This window comes from Pezoporus wallicus, unplaced genomic scaffold, assembly GCF_028554395.1.
Source record: "Pezoporus wallicus isolate ANWC-B61680 ecotype Strahan unplaced genomic scaffold, APGP_CSIRO_Pwel_v1 contig_13597, whole genome shotgun sequence".
Lineage (NCBI taxonomy): Eukaryota > Metazoa > Chordata > Aves > Psittaciformes > Psittacidae > Pezoporus > Pezoporus wallicus.
Window position 1 is genome coordinate 1 of NW_026640835.1, and position 24,430 is coordinate 24,430.

Sequence of the window (24,430 nt, forward strand, 5' to 3'; positions counted from 1 at the left end):
GACAGCTGTCTTTACTTGGACCCAGGAATATTCTTGCTTTTTGCTGTTCTTATTCTCTCACCCATCTCATTAAGTGGGGGCTGAGTGAGTGGCTCTATGAGTATTTAGTTGCTGTCCAGGGTCAACCCACAACAAAAGATAATCTCAGACAGCAGACGTATAGACTACCATAGAAGTTAATAAAAGACACTAATCCTTTAAACAGGACCTATTATCTCTCTTTATTCACAGTGATTATGTTAATAATGGAATAAAATACTAGATTTATGACTGGGAGAAAGGGGGATGGAAAGAAGACAATGGAAGACCAATAGTGATGGAAGAAAACTAGAGGTTCATTTTACAAACTCAGAGAGACAGTGGGAAAAATATATAAGTATGTTAAAGCACACGAGAGACTGAAAAGAATACTGAGAAACAGTATAGTGATCAATTAGATCAGTTGACACAGAATAACTACTGCAGTTTAAACCAGGAAACAGGTAAAAAGTAAGAAGAGATGTATAACAGGGTAGTCTGAAAGAAAGCAAATCATTTTCGATTATCATAATATGTTACATGACGGAGTATAGAGCACTCTAGTTCAAGGAATTTATATTTGTCCACAAAGGAAGCAAGAAATTGAGCACATAATTTAAAAGTGCATGATAATAAAGAAAACTACAAAGATACAAAAGCAAATTAGTAAATCCAAAATGCCACATCCATTGCATCAGAGAAGCCTGGGAAACTGGCAAATACTGCAAATTACTTCCTTCTGAGAAGAACAGAGGGTCCAATATGCCAAGCAGACTCTCCTCATAGGGAAGCCTGCTGCATCCCTGGGGACCAGGTTAAGTACATTCCTAGGAAACTTCCTAGCCTGGTATGGCCCTTGGACTACTACCATTACTGATCTTCCATGTGGGTGGTGATGAAGCTGAGATCTGTAGTCCAAGGGCGATCAAAAGAGACTTCAGGGCCTTTCGATGGCTGGTGAGGGGATCTGGGGTACAGGTTATTTTCTCCTCTTTTCTTCCAGTTGCAGGCAGCGACATTAGAAGAAATAGATGGACCCAGTCCATTAATACATGGCTCCATGGCTGTTGTCGCTGCCACCATTTTGGGTTTTTTGATAGTGGGATGGCCTACATGGCACCAGTCCTGCTGGCATGGGACAGGATTCACCTTTCTCAAAGGGGGAAGAAGGTCTTCGCTCATGAGCTAACAGAGCTCATTGACAGAGTCTTAAGCTACACATGAAGGGGGAGGTGGACAATATTAAGTTCACCTGTGACAAGCTGTGGGACAAGATGCCAAAGTTACTGGGGTGGGGTGCTAGTGAGGACACTCAACCAGAGTCTCTGAGATGCATTGGTCACACTGGAACACACTTGAAGTCTTATGGAGATGAGGAAGGTGCACCCGAGGTAATAGGAGCCAACAGGGAAACACCAGTGAAACATTTCAAATGAATTAGGAGGTATTCCTCTAAGAATGTGATGAGGCCAACAGCCCAGATGAAGTGCCTCTACACCAATGCACGCAGCATGGGCAACAAACAGGAGGGGTTGGAAGCCACTGTGAAGCTAGAAAGCTATGACCTGGTGGCTGTTACTGAAACTTGGTGAGAAGGATCCCATGACAAATGTGGCTAACGACGGCTACAGACTGTGCAGAAGGGATAGGCAAGGAAGGAAGGGTGGAGAAGTTGCCCTCTTCTTGTGGTTTAATCCCAGTCAGTAACTCAGAACCACACAGCTGCTCACTCACTCCCCCCCTTTTCCCCCCTGCTCCAAGTGGGATGGGGAGGAGAATGAAAAGAATGGAAATCCCACAGGTTGAGATAAGAATACTACAGTAACTAAAGTATAATATAAAACTACTACTACTGATAATAATAATAATGATAAGGGAAGTAACAAGGGGAAAAAATATTAAACAAAAAAAAAGGAAGGGAAAAAATCTCCAAATAACAAACACAAATGATGCACAATACAATTGCTTACCACTCCCCAAATGATACCCAGCCCGACCCGAGCAGCAATCTGGGCATTCCAGGTGACTCCCCCCCAGTTTATATACTGGGCATGACATGCTGTGGTATGGAATACCACAGCATTGCACCAGCTACTAGGAAGGAGAAAAATAACTGTTACAACTGAACACAGGACACCTCTACATCAAGAGATGGATCGAGTGTGAAGAGTTGTCTCTGAAGAATAGCTACAAGCAAGTTGAAAGGCAACAAAGTAAACCTTGTGATTGGTGTCTGCTGCAGGCCACCCAATCAGGGGGAGACTATTGATAAAGCCTTCTTACTCCAGCTACAGGAGGCATTGTGCTCACAGGCTCTTGTCCTGCTGGGGCCTTCAACCACCCTGACATCTGCTGGAAAAGTAGCACAGCAAGCTGTAGGCAATCCAAGAGACTCCTGGAGTGCATTGAAGATAACTATTTAAGCCAGGTAATAGACAGTCCTACCAGGGGAGAAGCAATATGTAATGGTTACTACTGTGAGCTAATCAGTGACATCAAGATTGGAGGCAGCCTGGGCGGTAGCGATCACCCACTCATGGAGTTTGCAGTTCTGAGGGAGGTGAGACAGGCAAAGAATACAGTCAGGACCCTGAATGTTAGGAAAGCCAACTTCCAACTCTGTAAGGAGTTAGTCAATAGGATCCCCTGGGAAACTGCCCTCAGGGACAAGGGAAAAGAACAGAGCTGGCAGATCTTTAAGGAGGCTCATGAACCTCAGGTGTAAGAAACAGAGTAAGGAAGATAAGAGTCAAGCTGAGTCAAGACCTGCTGGTCGAACTAAAGGGTAAGAAGGAAATGCACAGGTTTTAGTAGAAGGGCTTCTACAGGTATGTCAACCACAAGAGGAAGGTCTAAGAGAGTGTGCCCCCCTTGATGAGCAAGACTGGTGAACTGGTAACAATGGACAAGGAGAAGGCTGAGGTACTCAACAACTTTTTTCCCTCAGTCTTCACTGGCAGGATCTATTCCCACACCTCAAGTGGATGAACTGCAAGGTGGGGACAGGAGAAGCAAAGTTCCTCCCACTTTAAGTGAATATCAGGCTCATGACCATTTGAGGAACAAATGATGTAGTTGCTGAGCCACTTTCCATGATATTTGAGAAGTCATGGCAGTTAGGCAAGGTCCCTGGTGACTGGAAAAAGGGAAATATCACATCAATTTATAAAAAGGGTAGAAAGGAGCACCCCGGGAATTACCAATCTGTCAGTGTCACCTCTGCACCTGGGAAGATCATGGAACAGATTCTCCTAAGAGTTATGCTAAGGTACATGGAGGACAGCCAGGTGATTTGAGACAGCCAGCACCACTTCACTAAGGGCAAGCCCTGCCTGACCAACCTAGTGGGCTTCTATGATGAAGTAACTACACCAGTGGTAAAAGGAAGGGCTATGGATGTTGTCTATCTGGACATCTGTAAAGCCTTTGTCAGAGTACTCCACAACATCCTTCTCTCTAAATTGGAGAGATACGGATTTGATGGGTGGACTGTTCAGTGGATGAGGAATTGGCTGAAGGGTAGTGGTCAATGGCTCAATGTCTGGATGGACACCAGTGACAAGTGGCATCCCTCAGGGGTCTGTATTAGGACCAGTGCTGTTTAATATCCTCATCAACTACATATTGTGATTGAGTGCACTGTCAGCAAGTTTGCAGATGACAACAAGCTGTATGGTGCAGTTGATACGCCTGAGGGATGGGATGCCATCCAGAGAGATTTGGACAAGCTCAGGAAGGGGGTTCACATGAACCTCATGAAGTTCAACAAGACCAAGTGCAAGGTCCTGCACAGGGGTTGGGGCATCTGCCAGGATTAATACAGGCTGGGGGATGAAGGGATTGAGAGTACCCCTGAGGAGAAGGACTTGGGGGTACTGGTGGATGAAAGATTGGATATGAACTGGCAATGTGCGCTTACAGCCCAGAAGGCCAATTGTATCTTGGGCTGCATCTAAAGAAGCGTGGCCAGCACGTCAAAGGAGATGATTCTCCTCTGCTCTAGTGAGACCCCACCTGGAGTACTGCATCCAGCTCTGGAGTCCTCAGTACAGGAAAGATATGGACCTGTTGGAGAGGGTCTAGAGGAGGGCCATGTACTGATAAACCGCACAGCAGCTGCCAAACAAGGAAACTAGATTTGTATTTTTAAAAGCAAGAGAATTTTACACCAATCAGTAACAAAACCATGTATGACTAGAGTCACTCCAGCTCCATAGGCATGCAGTTAAAAAATTGAAACTTGTGTTACTATGGAAAAGCCTGGACAGATACAAGGGCCTCCTACAAGGTCAGGATGAACAGCATGGATGAAGAGAATTGATAGTTGGGAGAGGAGGCTTTGCCCTTGTGTAGGCAGATTAAGAAAACAGGGCTAACGAACCTCTAATCAGGAAACCGCTGAAGTGTGGTACAACCTGAAAATACATGGACATCATCAAAATATGGCTTCACGTGTCAGGAAAACATGGTTCAGATGTCCTTTAGATGAACTATCCTCATTATACCCTCATTAAAATACTAAAAATCACACCCACAGATCAAAAGACCCCTGCCCAGGTTAAATGACCCTTCCCTGAGCATGCCTAGTAAGATAATAAATTATGTAACCTTATGCAAATTAGCCAACCAATCAGCAAATGGTGGGAGGGTTATGGGGAGTTACTAACCTGGATTAAATTGTATAAATATGCAAAATTAAGAAGAGAAATGTTAGGGAAGACTGCATTGTAACTCCTAGGATTAGTTGATGGGCTGAACCGGTCTTCTCCCTTCATAGGGATGCTTATTGGGTAAGAACTACACTCTATGTGTTTAATAAACAACTCTAGCTGATTTTTGTATTTATTATTTCATGCTCGTTCTTGCAGTTAATGTACTGTCAATGGCAGTCTCTGAACCTTAATCTGTCACAAATTTATATAATAAAATTCTTATCTGGGATCTATTTTGTGTGAGTTTCCTGAAACTTGAATAATTAACTTGATGGGGGAATCTGTTACTGTGAATCCCTGAATAGGTCTGTTGATTCACCCCCTCCCAATATGGTGTGCTGTCCAGTAGAACACTTGTAGAGGGCTCTGGCAGGCTAATCGGGATCAAGGGTCTCACCTTTCCTAGGATGTTGACAGACCCAACATAAATGTAAGGGGGTAAAATCCCCTGGAGTAAAATCTTACGGAAGTAACCGCCCCCCTTAACATGACAGGCATTGTACTCAGCAATAAAACAGGGTGGATGGAGGTTGGCAGGGGCTGCCATTGCTCAGGGTCTGTCTGGGCATTGGTCGGTTGGTGGTGAGCAATTGTTTCCTTTTGCATTATTTGTTTTTCTTCGGTTGGGGGGATGGGGGGCTTCCCCTCTCTTTGTGGTGTGTTGTGTGTGTGTGTGTCCCTTTTTTAATTATTAAATTGTCTTTATCTCAATGCATGAGTTTTCTCACTTTTACCCTTCCAATTCTCTCCCCCATCCCACTGGGCGAGGGCAAAGGGTGAGGGAGTGCCTGTGGTGTTCAGCTGTTGGCTGGGTTAATCAATGACACCTTGTCATCAGAGGTATCTTTTCAGGATAGGCTGAAACTTTGTCCCCTAAAAGGAACACAGACTCTGTAACTGTAAACCTTCCATTTAAGGAAATTATCTGTAGGTATAGAACATCCACAGAGAAAGGATCAGATCAGGATGGACTTTTGTAAGTGAAAGAACTCAAGCCTTTTAATGAGTAACCTGGGAATTAAACAAAGACTGCATACATCTGTCCTGGGTTCCACGACAACATCCTACCACCCACAATAATCCAGAATGGTAGAAATAATGAATCAGACTTGTAAAAATAAAGAAAACTGTACGACAATACCCAAAACAATCGGCTGGAAAATTACAGTTGGTATTAGTAGCTTTAAGGAACAGTGACAGAATAAGTACTGGTTTAAAACTGTACAGCATAACATTTGCATAGCCCATGCCTTGGTGACCCCACACTCAAGACCCTAAGGGCCTCATCACCATGAACTTCCCTGATGATGTAAGCTCTTTGTTGAACCTGGCTATGATGTCCGGCTCTGCCTTGTTTGGGTACTGTTTGGGTACTGTTTGGCTGGGGTCTGGCTGGCAAGCCCCCAGCCTTGCTAGCTGTTATTTGTGCACAACTTCCCCATTCCTGCAGGGAGCAACTGGCCCTAACTGCTCCCTGACATATAAATGGATTCATGTTTCTCAGATCTCTCCCTACAGGGGCAAATACGTGTGGAATCAATAAGGGATTTGTCTCCCATAAAAGCCTCACAGACAAACTATTGAGGTAGGAACGAGATAAGTGGACAGAAAAATGACTGCCAGACTCAAAGGGTTGTGATCAGCAGTATGAAATCCACCTGCAGGCCAGTGGTATAGCCTAAGGGTTGATACTGTTGATGAAGCGTTCTTACTTCAACTACGGGAAACATCACGCTCACAGGCTCTGATCCTGCTGGTGGATTTCAGTCACCCTGACATCTGCTGGAAAAGCAGCACAGCAAGATGTAAGCAGTCCAGTAGATTCTTGGTGTGCGTCAAGGATAAGTTCTTAATCCAGGTGATAGAAGAAAGCCCAGCTAGAGGAGAAGGGTTCCTGGACCTGATGCTCATCAACAGAGAGGAAATAATCAGAGAAGTTAAGATGGGTGGCAGCCTGGGCTGCAGTGATCATGCCCTGGTGAAATTCACAATCTTGAGGGATATGGGCCAGAGTCTTAGGAGAGCAAACATTCAGTTGTTTAAGGAATTACTGGATGTGACCTAGGAAACTGCCTTCAAGGACAAAGGAGCTGAACAGAGCTGGCAGCTCTTCAAGGACATTTTTCTTAGAGCAAAAGTGCTCTCAATTCCCACATGTAAGAAATCGGACAAGGAAGGCAAGAGACTGACATGGCTGAGTAAAGACATCCTAGTAAGACTAAAGCGTAAGAAATACGTAGGCAGTGGAAGCAGAGACATGTAGCCTGGGAAGAATATAGTGATGCTGCCTGGATGTGTAGGCATGGGACCAAGAAAGCTAAGGTGCAGCTGGATCTGAATTTGGCAAAAGATGCAAAGAATAATAAAAATGGCTTCTATGGGTATGTTGGCCAGAAAAGAAAATTAAGGAAAATTACACACTCTGATAAATAAGACATGGGAAATAGTGACAACCGACATGGAGAAGGCTGAGGTACTCAAAAATTTTTGTGCCTCAGTTATCAATGGTAACCTCTCTTCCCACATCTTTCAAGCCCCTGAATATCAAGGCAGGGACTGAGGGAAAGAAGTCCCTCACTTCGTAGGAGAAGTTCAGGTTCAAGACCACCTGAGGAACCTCAACATACACAAGTCCATGTGACCCAATGAAATGCACTCGAAGGTCCTGAGAGAATTGGCTAATGTAGTTGTCAAGCTACTCTCCATCATATTTGAATAGTCATGGCAGTCAGACAGCCTGACCCGAGCAGCGATCTGGGCCTTCTGGGTGACTCCCCACAGTTTCTATACTGGGCATGACGTGCTGTGGTATGGAATACCCCTTTGGCTAGTTTGGGTCAGGTGTCCTGTCTCTGCTTCCTCCTGGCTTCTTGTGCCCCTCCTCACTGGCAGAGCATGAGAGACTGAAAAGTCCTTGATTAGGGTAAGCATTACTTAGCAACAACTAAAACACTGGTGTGTTATCAGCATTGTTCTCAGACTGAAGTCGAAAACAGATGTCATGGTGTAGGCTCAGCTGGTAACTCAGAATCACGCAGCCGCTTGCTCACTCCCCCTCCCCACCTTTCTCTCCCCGCTCCCGGAGGGATGGGGAGGAGAATCGAAAGAATATAACTCCCATGGGTTGAGATAAGAACAGTCCAGTAACAAAGGTATAACACAAAACCACTACTGCTACCACCAATAATAATAATCATAAGGGAAATAACAAGGGAAGAGAATACAACCGCTCACTACCGCCAATAGATTCCCAGCTGGACCCCGAGCAGTGATCTAGCCCTTCCAGGTAACTGCCCCCAGTTTCTATACTGGGCATGACATGCTGTGGTATGGAATACCTCTTTGGCTATTTTGGGTCAGGTGTCCTGTCGCTGCTTCCTCCTGGCTTCCCCTCTTCCCTGGCAGAGCATGAGACTCAGAAAGTCCTTGGTCAGATTAAACATTACTTAGCAACAACTAAAAACATCAGTGTTATCAGTGTTGTTCCCTGGCCTAAAGTCAAAACCACAGCACTGCACCAGCTACTAAGAAGGAGAAAAATGACTTACCCTTACAATTGGATCTGGTAGTATATACCACTGGAGCAGACTGTAATGCAAGATCTGAACTTAGTGGGCAAAATTACTAGGACTGGTCCAATAATAACTCCTACCAGCAACATAAATTTAAACTTTACTATGGAAATGCAATATATAAGGAAAGCAAGTGTAGTGACCTTTTTGGCTTTAACTGCTGTTTATTCAAACATATCATCATGTCTGAGAGGTATATGGCGCTATAGCTACAGTTCACTTGCTTTATAACATGAGGGCTGTTGTAAGGCTGTCTAAAATTAAAGGAATCGCTGTTTAAGGAAAAGATTTTTAAGCTTTTTTAATAATAATAAAAATATATAATTTAGATAACTTTTTTATTTCTGAAGTTTGAGCTGGAGTTCGTTTAGAACTTAAGGTCAGGAAAACACTTAATACTGTCATGTATAATTATAAGTGAAATAATAGTACTGGTTAAAATGAGGGAATTATTTTTCTTTGAAGCAAACATATGGCCGTGTATAGACTTAGAAACAGTTCTAAAAGCATGCTGCTCTGTAGTATCCATTTTAAAAGTTTTTATATTGTCCTGGGTTCAGCAGTAGCAGTCATTTTTCTCCTTCTTGGTAGCTGGTGCAGTGCTGTGTTTTGACTTTCAGCCTGGGAACAGTGCTGGTGATACCGATGTTTTCGGTTGTTGCTAAGTGATGTTTACCCTGACCAAGGACTTTGTGAGGCTCATGCTCTGCCAGGGAGGAGGGGAAGCTGGGAGGAAGCAGAGACGGGGCGCCTAACCCAGGCTAGCCAAAGAGGTATTCCATACCACAGCACATCATGCCCGGTGTGGGGGGTAACTGGGAGTTACCCAGAGGGACACAGGCTTCTGGGTCGGACTCGTTTCTCGGCAAGTGGTATTGTATTCTCTTCCCTTGTTATTTTCTCTTATCATTGTTGTCGGAGGTGGTAGCGGTGGTGATTTGTGTTGTACATTGGTTTTTGGACTGTTCGTCTCAACCCGTGGGAGTTGCACCCTTTCAATCCTCCTCCCCATCCCTCACGGGAGCAGGGAAGGGGAGAGCCTGGGGGGGGGGGGGGGCGGCCTCGATTGCTCTCAGCCTGGCACCACTCACTGGGAGTGAGTAAACAAGCTGTCTGGCTAGGGTATAAACCACGACATATATCTATACTAAAGACCTTTCCTTGTTTAATTTTCTTATTGAAGTCTATTGTAGTGTATTTTGTGAAAGTGAAAAGTTAAATTGCATTTGAATAAAATGATTCAAAGCATCTGACTTGAGGAAAAAGAAATTACTCTTTTGCCAAAGGTTTATTATCATAGCACATTTTTTTCTACGTGCATCCATGATAAACAGCAGATTGGCTAGGTATCTTAATGGCATGCAGTGTCTGTAACATCCTTTGTGAAAGCTGAAGACTAAAATATGCTACATATGCTACTGAACTATTTGAAATGCTGTTCTAGTAACTTTGGGAATGGAACCGTGTTCCAAATCTAGCCATGTTTTGTTAGGAAGAGTCCAACTAGTTATAATTTTCTTACCATATCTACAATGCATCACTTGTCTGAACTGAGAACAGTCATAAAAAATGTTCATTAAAATTGTTTTCTTCTCCAGGATGAAAAACCCCAACTCTCTCAGACTTTCTTCATAGAAGAGGTGTTGCAGCACTCTGATCATTTTCGTGACCCTCCTCTGGACTGGCTCTAACAGGTCCATGTCTTTCTTGCACTAGGGTCAGAGCTGGACTTGGTACACCAGGTGGGGTCTCATGAGAGTGGAGTAGAGGGGGAATCACCTCCCTTGACCTGCAGGCCACGCTTCTTTTCATGTAGCCCAGGATAAAATTTGCTTTCTGGGCTGCAAGTACACATTGTCAGCTCATGTCCAGTTTTTAGTCCACTGGAATTTCTGTGTCCTTCTCTGCAGGGCTGCTTTCAATCCATTCATTCCCCAGCCTGTATTGATATTGGGGATTGCACTGACCTGGTGCAGGACCTTACACTTGGCCTTGTTCAACTTCATAAGGTTGGCAGGAGCCCACTCCTCAAGCCTGTCAAGGTCACTCTGGATAGCATCCCTTCCCTCTAGAAAATCAACTGCACCATTCAGCTTGGTTGTCTGCAAACTTGCTGAGGGTGCATTCAATCCCACTGTTTATGTCACTAATGAAAATACTGAATAGTACTGGTCCCAATACTGACCCCTGAGGGATCCCACTTGTTTCTAATTTCCACTTGAACATTGATCCACTGACTGCAACTCTTCAGATGTGGCCATCTAGCTAATTCCTTACCCATCTAACAGGCCATCCATCAAACCCATATCTCCAATTTTGCACCAAAAATGTTGTGGGGGACTATATCAAAGGCCTTACAGAAGTCCAGGTAGATGCCATCCGTAGAATCGTAGAATGGTTAGGGTTGGAAAGGACTTTAAGATCATCTAGTTCCAACCCCTCTGCCATGGGCAGGGGAACCTCACACTAAACCATGTCGCCCAAGACTCCATCCAACCTGGTCTTGAATACTGCCAGGGATGGAGCATTCACAATTTCCTTGGGCAACCCATTCCAGTGCCCCACCACCCTCACAGAAAATAACTTCTTCCTTATATCTAACCTGAACTTCCCCTGTTTAAGTTTAAACCCATTACCCCTTGTCCTATCACTACAGTCACAGATGAAGAGTCCCTCCCCAGCATCCTTGCAGGCCCCCTTCAGATACTGGAAGGCTGCTATGAGGTCTCCGCGCAGCTTTCTGTTCTCCAGTGTCCTGGGTTCAGCTGTAACAGTTATTTTTCTCCTTAGCAGCTGGTGCAGTGCTGTGGTTTTGACTTTCAGCCTGGAAACAGCACTGATAACACCGATGGTTTTAGTTGTTGCTAAGTAATGTTTACTCTGACAAAGGACTTTCTGAGTCTCATGCTCTGCCAGGGAGGAGGGGAAGCCAGGAGGAAGCAGAGACAGGACACCTGACCCAAACGAGCCAAAGAGGTATTCCATACCATGGCACGTCATGCCCAGTATAGAAACTGGGGGCAGTTACCTGGAAGGGCTAGATCAATGCTTGGGTCAGGCTGGGTATCAGTTGGCAGGTGGTGAGCGGTTGTATACTCTTCCCTTGTTATTTCCCTTATCATTATTATTATTGGTGGTAGCAGTAGTGGTTTTGTTTTATACCTTAGTTACTGGACTGTTCTTATCTCAACCCATGGGAGTTATATTCTTTCGATTCTCCTCTCCATCCCTTCGGGAGTGGGGGGAGGAAGGTGGGGAGGGGGAGTGAGCAAGCGGCTGCGTGGTTCTGAGTTACCAACTGGGCCTACACCATGACATGTGTTTTCGACTTTAGTCTGAGAACAGTGCTGATAACACACCAATGTTTTAGTTGTTGCTAAGTAATGCTTACCCTAATCAAGGACTTTTCAGTCTCACATGCTCTGCCAGTGAGGAGGGGCACAAGAAGCCAGGAGGAAGCAGAGACAGGACACCTGACCCAAACTAGCCAAAGGGGTATTCCATACCACAGCACATCATGCCCAGTATAGAAACTGTGGGCAGTTACCCAGAAGGCCTGGATCGCTGCTCAGGTTGGGCTAGGTATTGGTTGGTGGGTGGTGAGAAACTGCATTGTCCATCACTCTTGTTATGCTGTTTTTTTGTGTTTTGGTTCCCCCCCCCTTTAGTTTTAGATCTCTCTCCTTATTTCCCTTTTCATTATTAGTAGCATTATTTGTATTATATTGTACTTTATTTTAATTGTTAAACTGTTCTTTTCTCAACCTGTGGGCTTTATTTTTTTTGTTTTACTTTCTTTTCTCGATTCTCCTCCCCATCCCAGTTGAGGGGTGGCAGGGGGAGTGAGCCATCAGCTGTGGTACTTATTTGCCAGGTGGGGTTAAACCATGACAGTCACAAACTAGAAAGGCTTGTACTAACAAATCAGGAGGAACTGGTTCAAAACTTAAAGGTCGGGGGAAGTCTTGGCTGTAGAGATCATGAGATGGTGGAACTCAGGATCTTGCATGGGGGAAGCAAAGCAGGAAGCAGGACTAGAACCCTAAACTTCTGGAGAGCTAAATTCAACCTCTTCAAAGAGCTACTTAGAGGAATCCCATGGGATAGGGCTCTAGAAAAGAAGGGAGTCCAAGAGAGCTAGCTAATATTTAAGCACCACTTCCTCCAAGCTCAAGGCCAGTATATCCCCATGATGAAAAATCAGGCAAAGAGGGCATGGTTGAGCAGGTAGCTCCTAGTGAATCTCTGTCCCAAAACGGGTGGTCACCTTAGGCCAGTGGACAAGGTATGTTAGGGAGCTTGCACCTTCCTGTCCAAATTTGTCCTGCACGCAAATACTGTCACATTACAAGGGAGGGGTCCTCGAACACTTTATATTTGACCAGCCTTCCAGTTTCCCAAGATGAGACCATTGTGACTGACCAGCCCTTCCAGCATCCCATTCAGCCTGCCAGTTTCCCAAGAAAGACAAGAACCTTGTGCCCAACCAGCCTGCCTGCGTACTGGACAGCCCACCAAATCAGAGAGTGACTCAACTGACCTATTCAGGGACCCCCACCGACAGTGTCACCAAGTCAAATCCCTTAGACAAAACAGACTTCGTCTGAAGATTTGAATTATACAAAATACAAGTTCATGACAGGATAAGGTTCAGAGATTGTTGGTGATAGGAACTGTCTGTAAAAACAAACTTGAAGTGACATACAACCAGACTATAGTCACTCATAACAGATAGTGTGAGTTAGTTATTTAGCACACATAAGATAAACTTCTTACCCAATAGGCGTCCCTATGGGGGAGAAGACAGGTTCAGCCTGTTGACTGATCCCAGAAGTTACAATGGAGTCTTCCCTCCTTTCCCTTTCCTAATTTCACATACTTATACAATTTGATTCAGGTTAGTAACTCCCTGTAACCTGTAACCCTCCCACTATGTACAGGGTGGTCAGTTAATTTGCATAAAGTTACATCATTTTCATCAAAAGGACACATCATGTCTTGCTGACGCATGAAGCCATGTCAATGATGTCCATGTACTTCCAGGATGTACCAGGCTTCAAGGATAGTCTTTCCTGATTACGAATTTGTTATCCCTGTTTCTTAATCCGCCTACACAAGGGCAAAGCCTCCTCTCCCGCTATGGGTTCCTTGTTCACCAGTGCTGTTCATCCTGACCTTGTAGGAGGCCCTTGTATCTGTCCAGGCTTTTCAATAGTAACGCAAGTTTCAATTTTTTAACTACATGCCTATGGAGCTGGAGTGACTCTAGTCATACATGGTTTTGTTACTGATTGGTGCAAAATTCTCTTGCTTTTAAAAATACAAATCTAGTTTCCTTGTTTGGTAGCTGCTGTGTGGTTTATCAGTACATGGTGCCTTCAAGTTCCCACTCCTGCAGGGAGTATAATAGAGCCTGGCTATGGGGCCTTCACTCCACTCCACCCTTCATTCAGTTTCTCTTAGCATATGCCATGTTTGCAGGGTTGCCTGGGGAACTATCACTGGGTAGTTTCCATGCATGCCAACTGCATCCCACCTTGGAAATATCAGCTGCATTTTACCCTAAGGTTTCCTTAGTGTTATAACTTTGGGGGACTGGAGGAATGTGGTCTCTAATTTCCCCTATTTACCCACAATCTCAAATGCAAGAAAGAAATGTATGGGATGTGGAAAAAGGGACAGGCCAAGTGGGAGGACTATAGGAACACTGTTAGGGTATGCAGGGATGCGCCAAGGAAGGCCAAGGCCCACCTGGGTTTGATTCTACCAACGGACATCAAGGACAACAAGAAGGGTTTCTGATACAGGGTTAACCAATGTACAGGGGGGTTGTACAGGGGGGTTGTACAAGCGGGTTAGAGGAATTCGATTGCTTAAACAAAAGTGTTGTCTGTACCTATCATGCCTACTAAGCAGAACAAAGGCACTAACCATTGATAAGGAAAGGCAGACACCTGGTTCTATTGACAAGGAAAAGCAGAGGCCTGATTCTACTGATAAGCAGAAACTGATAAGGAAAAGCAGATGCCTGAAGGGGGAGAAGCAGATGGTTTATGGCTGGGACACTGACCAAACCCTAAGGCCATATGTGAAGACTAAAAGGTGAAAAGTTCAAGAAGAGGAAGACTCATTTACTTCATCTTGAAGACCCCTACCCAGAGGAGGAAGACTCATTTACTTCATCTTGAGACCCCTGCCCATGACCAGAGGGGGCACTGCACAGGCGCAAAGGACCTTCTAACTCATTATAATACGAAGCGGGGATAGGATATGAATATGTATAGGCGTATTGTGCAACCTTATGAATATATATAACTTTAGAGAATAAATGTAGAGGGAAACAACACTGAGGTACGCCTGACTTTGAGGAATTATCCCTGTGTGTCTCAGCGCTGAATAAAAAGCATACCTACTTTACAACTTTAACGAGTTGTGGAGTCAATCCACGCATCATTTCTACAAGTATATTAGCAGCAAAAGGAAGATAAGGAAAAATGTGGGGTTGCTGCTGAATCAGATGAGTGTCCTGGTAATAGAAGACACAGAGAAGGCGGAATTACTGAATGCCACCTTTGCCTCAGTCTTTACTGCTAAGAACAGGTCATTCTGGAGGTCATCACCAAGCATGTAAAAGTAAAGGTCTTCAGAAGTAGTCAGCGTGGATTCACCAAGAGTAAATATTGCTTGACCAATCTTCTATGATGACACGGCAGGATGGGTTGATGAGGGAAGAACAGTGGATGTTACCTACTGTGGGGAGTGAAGGTGATAAGATTTGCATGAAAAACAGTCTGGGAATGAGCTCTGAGGCCTTGGTGCTTAACAAGCCCTGGGGCGGTAAGTTGGAATGTTGAAGGAGGGGAAAGGAAAACAAGCAAGACTTGGGGGGATGGGCCAGGATGTTGTTGTGGTGGGGAGTCTCAGTTGGAGGCCGGATGTGGGGGTTGTGAGCAGGTCTGAGATGGCAGGGTGAAACTGTCACCATCTGGACAACGTGTGCTCAGCATTGTGACTGGACTATTTACCTGGGGATTTTTACAAGGGCCAATGAGATTGAACATGGCATGCTTGTGCAGGTTGGGAAAGTACCGAACAAGGGGATAAAAAGGGCTTGATTGTAATAAAGTTGGATTTGAGTCTCCTCATCAACTTGAGTCTGTGTCGTGATACGCCACAACCTACCTCGACTTCAGCAAGGCCTTTGACACTGTCTCCCGTAACATTCTCGTAGGCAAGCTTAGGAAACATGAGTTAGGTGAATGGACAGTGAGGTGGATCGAAAACTGGCTGAATGGCAGAGCTCAGAGAGTTGTGATCAGTGGAGTAGAATCCAGTTGGAGGCCTGTAGTCAGTGGTGTTCCCCAGGGATCAGTACTGGGTCCGGTCTTATTTACCTTGATTATCAGTGACTGGGATGAAGGGCTAGAGCGTACCCTCAGCAAGTTTGCTGATGATACAAAGCTGGGGGGAATGGCTGATATGCCTGAAAGCTGTGCTGCCATTCAGCAAAACCTTGCTAGGTTGGAGAATTGGGCAGAGAGAAACCTAATGAGGTTCAACAAGGGCAAGTGTAGGGTTATATCCCCATGATGAAAAATCAGGCAAAGGGGGCATGGATGAGCAGAGAGCACCTGGGGGAGGAAGAACTCCAAGTACCAGTACAGGTTGGGGGCTGACCTACTGGAGAGCAGTTCTGCTGAGAAGGACCTGGGAGTATTGGTGGATGATAAGTTGACTATGAGACGGCAGTGTGCCCTTGCGGCCAGGAGGGCCAATAGTATCCTGGGGTGCATTGGGAGGAGTGTGGCCAGTAGATTGAGAGAGATGATCCTCTGCTTCTACTCAACCCTGGTGAGGCTACATCTGGGGTACTGTGTCCAGTTCTGGGCCCCTCAGTGAAAGAAAGACAAGGAGCTACTGGAGAGGGTCCAGCAGAGGGCCAGGAAGATGATTAAGGGTCAGAAGCATCTTATGAGGAGAGATTGCAGGAGCTGGGCCTGTTTAGTCTGGAGAAAACTGAGAGGGGGACCTCCTTAATACATATAAATACCTGAAAGGCGAGTGCCAGGAGGATGGTGCCAGACTCTTTTCAGTGGTGCCCAGTGACAGGATGAGGAGCACTGGCCATAAACTAAAGCACAAAAAGTTTCACCTCAACATGAGGAAGAATTTCTTTACATTGAGGGTGGCAGAGCACAGGAACAGGCTGCCCAGGAGGGTCGTGGAGTCTCCCTCTCTGGAGACATTCAAAACTTACCTGGATGTGTTCCTGTGTAACCTGCTCTAGGTGGCCCTACCTTGGAAGGGGGGTTGGACTGGATGATCTCCAGAGGTCCCTTCCAACCCTAACAATTCTGTGATTCTGTGAAATGAAGAAACAAAGTGGGAAAACTCTACTTTCCCTATAGGTATTCTTTAAAAAGCTGGTCTCCACCCTTCCACCCATACTACAATGGTATGTCTCCCCTCAGAATTAATAACATAAGTTTAAGGATGAATCCAAAAGCAACAAAATTTCTGAAAACATAAATTTATAATAAGGGACATTCCACAAGACACTCCATAGGTTTGGTCTGAGAATGCATTCCTGAGAAATTGCATGGCCTATGTAAACTGAGCACAGTTGCTTGCAGTGCATGTTTTAGGGTTGCAAATAAATAAATGCATTTTACAACAATGAAAAAGCAACCCTCTAGCAAGACTAATTTTAATATTTAATGGCAGCATTACAGAATTTGGAACAAAACATAGCAAAAGCCTAATTAAATTTCTAAATGTGCTACTTCAAACAGAACACCAAGGAGCTTGATATTTGTAGCAAATGGGGAAGTGACTGAAGAATGAGCTAAAAAAGGAGTGATAAGCAAACCAAGAAAAGCAAATACATTAAAGCTGATGAACAGCATCTAGAAATTAGATGCACTGGAAAAAATTATCTCTGGGAAATCTGAAACATCATATCTCTGTAAAGCATGCCATATCTCTTCCAATATTCAGCAGAAAAACTACATTCCTAAACATATACATTACCATTTACTATATATGGTTTCAAGTTTGTTCTTCTTGTCTCACAAAACAATATATTTTTGTTGAAAAATTATAACTGCATAGCAGAGCCTGCATTATTCTAGCTGGTACACAGTAAAACTTTAAACTTCAGCTAAAACTGTTAAAACATCTAGCACATCAAGTAAAGAAACTGTTTTAGCTTACTCACAGCATTATATTCCTACTTACAAGTATGTAAGCATTCCGTTACAGTAGTGGCATCAATCAGGTATCCATTGCATAAATGACAGGTTATATGGACATTAATGTCCCAAAGCTTAATCTTTCTAGTCATCATCTTTGGTATCTGTAAAAAAAAACAAAAAACAAACAACAAAAAAAAAAATCACCCACACATTACATAGCAACTCAGATTTACTGATGAGATAAAAGCAGTTTCGGAATAAATGAGCAATTATAATTCACCTTAAAGATATGCTCATGTAGATAGTTTCAGGCTCTTGTATATGTATATATTTTGAGTACTAAGGGGTGAGTTATTGAGACCACACACACAGCAAAACAAGGCTTGAGCTGGCATATCTCCAGCAAGTGCATTCAGCCAAGGAAGTGCCTACAGGACATTACTATGGGGTATCCTTTTGCACCCCTCCAGGGAAACTGACATGCTTGAATACTTAAGTGCTTGTATAGCAATGCATGTAGTATGGGAAACAATCGGGAAGAACTAGAGATCCATGTGCAGTCACAGGGCTTTGATCTCAATGCAATTACAGAGACGCGGTGGGATAGCTCACGACTGGAATGTTGACACGCTTTTTAGGAAAACCAGACCAGGAAGACAAGGTGGTGGATTTGCCCTTTATGTGCACAGACACCTGGAGTAGCTGGAGCTCTGTCTCAGGGTGGATGATGAGTTGAGAGCTTATGGGTCAGGATTAAAGGGCAGACCAGCAAGGGTGATACTGTTGTGAGTGTTTGCTACAGATCACCTGATCAGGAGGATGAAGTAGATGAGGGCTTTAACATACAGGAAGTTCCTAGAAAGTACTGATGGTAACTTTCTGATACAGGTGATGGAGGAACCAATGTGGAAAGGTGTGCCGCTGGACCTTACACTAACAAACAAGGAAGGAATGGTTGGTGATGTGAAAGTTGGGTGCAGCCTGGGCTCCAGTGACCATGAGATCATGGAGTTCAATATCATGCAAGGAAGAAACAGGGCAATAAGTAAGACCGAAATCCTCAACTTCATGAAAGCTAACGTTAGCCTCTTCAGGAACCTTCTGGGAAGAATCCCATGGGAATGGGCCCTAGAAAAAAGAGGGGTCTAAGAGAGCTGGTTTATATTCAAGAATCACTTCCTCCAGGCTCATTCCCCATGGACAAGAAAATGAGCAATGGGGGTAGGAGACTTGTGTGAATGAACAAGAAAGTCCTGTCAAAACTCAAAGACAAGCAGGAGACATACAGGAGGTGGAAGCAGGGACAAGCTGCTTGAGATGAATATAGGGATGCTGTCAGAGTATGAAGAAATGTGACAAGGAGAGCCAAGGCCCATTTGAAATTGTATCTGGCTAAGGATGTCAAGGACAAAAAGGGCTTCTTCAAATGCATCATTAATAAGAGGAAAGCTAAGGAAAACATGGGCCTGCTAATGAATGGAGAATGGACCCTGGTGACAGAGGATACAAAGAAGGCAGAGATACTGAATGCCTTCTTTGCTTCAGTCTTCAGTGCCGAGGCCAGCCCTCAGAAATCCCTGACCCAGGAGACCAGGGAGCAGGTCTGAAGAAAGGAAGTCTTTCCCTTGGTTGAGGAGGACTGGGTTAAAGATCAGACAAATCTGACATCCACAAGTCCATGGGCCCCAATAGGATGAACCCATGAGTGCTGAGGGAGCTGGCAGATATCATTGCTAGTAATGTGCTCTAGGTGACCCTGCTTGAGCAGAGAGGTTGGACTAGATGACCCCTGGTTGTCCTTTCCAACCTCAACCATTCTGTGATTCTGTGATCACGGGCAAAACAGATTCAACTTACGGAAAATAAATTAATTTATTGACAATAACAGAGTAGGATAGTGAAAAATAAGAACAAAACTAAAACCACCTTTCTCCCATTCCTGCCTTTTTCCAGGTCTATCTCCTCCCATCTGTCCTGAGCAGTGCAGGGGGATGGAGAAAGGGGGTTGCTGTCAGTTCATAAGGTTTCATCTCTGCCTCTCATTCCTATTCACACTCTTCTTCTGCTCCAGTGTGGGTCCCCCATGGACCACAGTTCCTGCCAGAAGCCTGCTCCACCGTGGGGTCCTCCACAGGCTGCAGGCTGGATATCTGCTCCAACATGGTCCTCCATAGCCTGCAGGGGGACAGTATGCTTCACCATGGTCTTCTCCACAGGCTGCAGTGGAATTTCTGCTCCTGCACCTGGAACACCTCCTCTCCCTCCTTCTTCACTGACCTTGGTGTCTGCAGGGTTATTTCTCTCACGTTTTCCTCACTCCTCTTCCTCACAGCTGCTGTGCAGCATTTTTTGCCCTTACTTAGATATGTTGTCACAGAGGGGCCACCAACTTTGCTGACTGGCTCAGGTTTAGCTAGTGGTGGGTCTGTTTTGGAGATGTCTGAAGCAGTCTCTGTCTGACATGGGGGCAATTGCTGATCTCTTCTCACAGAGGCCACCCCTGTAGCCCCCCTGCTACCAAAATCTTGACATGTAAACCCATTATAACTCCTGAGATACAAAAAGAAGAAATTAGTGGAATCAAATTACCACCTTAAATGAGAAATTAAAATTAAGAAGAGTAAACAACAAATCATTAGGAAACATGTATTTAGGGATTTCTCAGATCTGTTCTGTATCACATAAGAGGAAAGCACATATTGCAAACTGAATTATATCATCTCCCATTAAATAATCCTGACTAACTGTACTGAGATAGAGTTAACTTTCTTCATAGCAGCCTGCATGGTGCTGCCCTTTGTATTCATAGCTAAAAGTGTTGATAACAGCTGACCCCAAACGAACAAAGGGATATTCTATACCATATGACATCATACTCAGCATTAAATGATCAGAGAAATGAGGAGGAATTGGGGGTATTTGTGGTTATGGCATTTGTCTTCCCAAGCAACTATTATGTGTGCTGAGGCCCTTCTTCCCAGGAAGTGGCTAAACATCTGCCTGCTGATGGGAAATAGTGAATTAATACCTCTTTTTGCTTTGCTTGCGCATACAGCTTTGTCTTTCCTTATTAAACTGTAATTATCTTGATCCCTCTATTTACTCCTTGTCCTGTGGGAGAGGGGAGTGAGCAAGAGGCTGGGTTGGTGTTGACCAGGGACAACCCACCACACTAGTGTATTTATGAAAGTTAAACACTGATGATTCAAGATACAAAGCTACCGTACTTAAGAAGAAACTACCCATGTGAATAGATGTTTAACACAAGATTTCTTGCACATTCCTGTATGGCATCTGTTAACATCTATAACTTCAGATGGAGTACTGGGTTAGTTGAACCACAGGAGTGTTCTGGTGAGAAAGTTCTAGCACTCCATGACCTACCACCCAACAAATGTTCAAGTCATTTACATCATATAAAATAAACCAGGTTTTATAAAAGCACCACAAATGTATTTTTCCTGTAACCATATAACTTAAGAAAAGTCCATTCCAACAAGTAGGAAAGCCAGGAAAGGTGGCAGGAGGCCTGGACGGATGAGCAAGGAGCTCCTGACTGAACTCAGATATACAAAGGAAGCGCAGAAGAAGTAGAAACAGGGGCAGGGTACTCAAGACAAGTACAGAGATTGTAAGGCACAAGAAAACTTTGCTACAGTAACCTAGGATAGTGCCTCCCCCATCTGAGTACGTAGAGTCCCAAGCACATCTTCTCTTGTTGTTAAGATAACCTGGGATAGTTTGCTTCCCCCTCATCTGCACATACCCACCCATGAAGGCCAGCTGTGCATCTCAGAATTCAGACAACAGCACCTGCATTACATCAGTAAGATTGCTACTGAGCAAAATAGGTCATTGCATACACAATATGCAATGGATATTTTGCAAGTGTTATTATCCACCCCTGCAGTGCTTCACTTCTTAACAGGGTTCTGCTTCGTTGGGTCCCTATTAGATTAGCATCAGTGTCCCAGAGCTCTCACCATGGCAGCACTATGCTTTCATTAAAGAGAGCTTTCACTTTGCTGAGTGTTGTGCCTCATCCCTGACGGATCTTAACCTGCATTTCTCTCATAACACTTGGTGCATTTGGCAGGATGATAGAATCATAGAATAGTTAGGGTTGGAAAGGACCTTAAGATCATCTAGTTCCAACACCCCTGCCATGGGCAGGGACACATCACACTAAACCATCTCACCCAAGGCTTCGTCCAACCTGGCCTTGAACACTGCCAGGGATGGAGCATTTACAACCTCCCTGGGCAACCCATTCCAGCGCACCAGGTACAATGCTGTTTTGGTCACAAGAGGCCCTGATAAAAGGTCTCTCCCCATCTTTCTTGCAGGCCCCTTTTAAGCACTGAAAGGCCCTAGTCTTCTCATCTCCAGTCTTAACAACCCAAACTCTCTCAGTCTTTCCTCAAGGATGAGGTATTCCATCCCTCTGATCATTTTTGTGGCCCTCCTCTAGACCCTCTCCAACAGGTCAATATCTTTCCTGTACTGAGGACTCCAGAGCTGGACGCAGTACTCCAAGGTGGGGTCTCACTAGAGCAGAGGGGGAGAATCATCTCCTTTGACGTGCTGGCCACACTTCTTTAGATGCAGCCCAAGATACAGTTGGCCTTCTGGGCTGCAAGTGCACATTGCCAGTTCATATCCAATCTTTTATCCACCAGTACACCCAAGTCCTTCTCCTCAGGGGTACTCTCAATCCCTTCATCCCCCAGCCTGTATTAATCCTGGCAGTTGCCCCAACCCAGGTGCAGGACCTTGCACTTGGCCTTGTTGAACTTCATGAGGTTCATGTGAGCCCACTTTTCGAGCTTGTCAAAGTCCCTCTGGATGGCATCCCATATACAAACATATATTAACTGAAGATGTTTTTAGCTTGGCTTCCTTCAGTAACAATGCTTATGTGACTACTCAGTGCATACAAGATGCATGCTCAATAACTTGTAAATCTTTCATATGATTGTTGTCAAGTTCACAGACAAATCTCATAGATATTTATGTTCTTAAATAAAAGCAAACAGCCAGGCAGGAGGAACCAGGACTTGAACATTTGCAGTTTTACCCTCTGCTTTTGAATGCATTTTTCACACCACTGAACACAGCAAAACTTCAGCTGCCACCAAACCTTTATCTAAAATATTGTTTCGTAGCAATTAGTAGAAAGTTACAGAAAAATCTTAGCATAACTTGTTTAAAAAAAAAAGTCAGAGCCAATCAAGGCAAATCTGTACGACACAAAGCTTCATTAGCTCTGCCACTCAGTTCCTTGCTTAAACAATCTGCTACAGCAGAAAGTCTTAAGCAAACTGAGAAGTACTGTAAATAACAGTCTGAAATTCTTTATCTACTGCATAACAGCATTTGATCAGAAGCATCTTACTCTTAACCCAGCAGTAAGTGAGAACCGATTGTCATAACATGATCCCCTACCCTCAAATCCATTACTGGAAGAGAGGAAGCTACCCTCCACTCTAATTTCATGTTTTTTAAATTACAAAGGTCTTCTCAGATAGAAGATACCTCTTTAAAATTAATTTGTGCCCCAGTTGCTGAAAAAAAAAAAGCAGGAAATGTGAGAAATCAGCCCTTTGCAGCTTAGATCATTCTTTAGGACCCTTGCAAACAGAGCTTACAAGCCAGTGAAAGAAGCGGTTCTGTGATGAGCTGAAGAGCTGGTTTTAACCCCAAAAAGTACTTTTAACTAGGAAACATTCTTTAGACAGAATCAAAAAAAGAAAAAAAAAACAAACAACACACAGAACACTACATTGTGACTACTTAAAGAAGGAGACCTTCTAAAGTTTCAGAGACCTGACTCAATCCTGAAGACAAGGAAAGGTTTTATTTTGAAAAATGAGAGTGCTAAAAAGATTGAATGAGACCTAGTGTCCTGTGAGAATGAGAAAGAGGCAATTTTTCTAAAATCTGTTCCAAATTGTAAGAAAGAGAACAGTTTCCCTAGAATTTCTTGAATGAATCCTGAAATTGATAAGAACTAGCAAATTTAATTTCTAGGAGAGTGCTTTTGCTAGCAGCTGTAAAGCACTGAATTATTCAGATACAACATATCAACACTGGAGTAAAAGAGGCAGACCTCTGAATAGATGGAACATGAAAACCGAAACAAAAATCAGATCCAAATATCCAGCCAATATGACAAAATTATGGTTTGAGCAGAGACTAGTATTTCTTCTTTTTGGTTCTAAATAATGTTATGTTATAACACACTGAGGCTAGCAACAATATCGGTGCCTGATAGCCTAAGTATTCAGCCAAGGAATGGAATAGAGGAAACTACAAAAGTATTTGGAGTACATTCCCAATTTAAAGAAAATCCACAATGGGAGGAGGTGGAAAGGAGTAGAGATGTGTCAGTCAAGTATCCTCATTCATACTATACTTTCTCTACTAAGGTAATATCTTGTTAACATTATCAACCAGAAGGGTAAGCAGTATGTTACAGTCCTCTTCAGTAAAGTCATGCCACTAATGAAACAGTTTGAAAAAGTAGCTTTCAGAGATCCAGCAAAGAAAACTTATTAGAGTAGACTCTCAGAAACAGAGGACAAAGAGACCCCTCCTCAAAGGAATGGCTTTATCATTAGCATATATGCTAGTCAGGAATATTAGCATATATGCTAGTCAGGAATATTTTGGGCTACATGAAACATACCTCTTAAAATTGCATTTCTTTTCAGTCTGCCATCCAGAGGCCTGAAAAGACAGGAAAAAAAATCTGAAAGTTATCATCCAAAACTTTTAAAATTCAGCTACCAAATAGAAATCTTAGCCAACTAAGTTCACCTAACACTACCTACATGTATTAATTCAAAACAACTCAAAGAAAAATTTAACATTTTTAGCAAAGAGAAAAAAGGAAAGCCTGACAGAATTAGAACAAAAAGCAACTTCAGGAAAC

At 43.9% G+C, this 24,430-nt stretch overlaps 1 long non-coding RNA gene across 2 annotated transcripts; it reads right to left on the minus strand.

Moving 5' to 3' along the window:
• Window positions 1–6,099: 6,099 nt before the first annotated feature.
• Window positions 6,100–24,276, minus strand: LOC130605412 (uncharacterized). Of its 2 annotated transcripts, XR_008973687.1 has the most exons (3): window positions 24,185–24,276; window positions 17,540–17,657; window positions 6,100–6,630 (listed from the first exon to the last, which is right to left on the minus strand). It is a non-coding gene; the product is annotated as an uncharacterized LOC130605412 (long non-coding RNA). The 2 variants fall into 2 exon arrangements; XR_008973686.1 differs by lacking the exon at window positions 6,100–6,630 and having other exon boundaries at window positions 17,539–17,657.
• Between the last annotated feature and the right edge of the window lie 154 nt (window positions 24,277–24,430).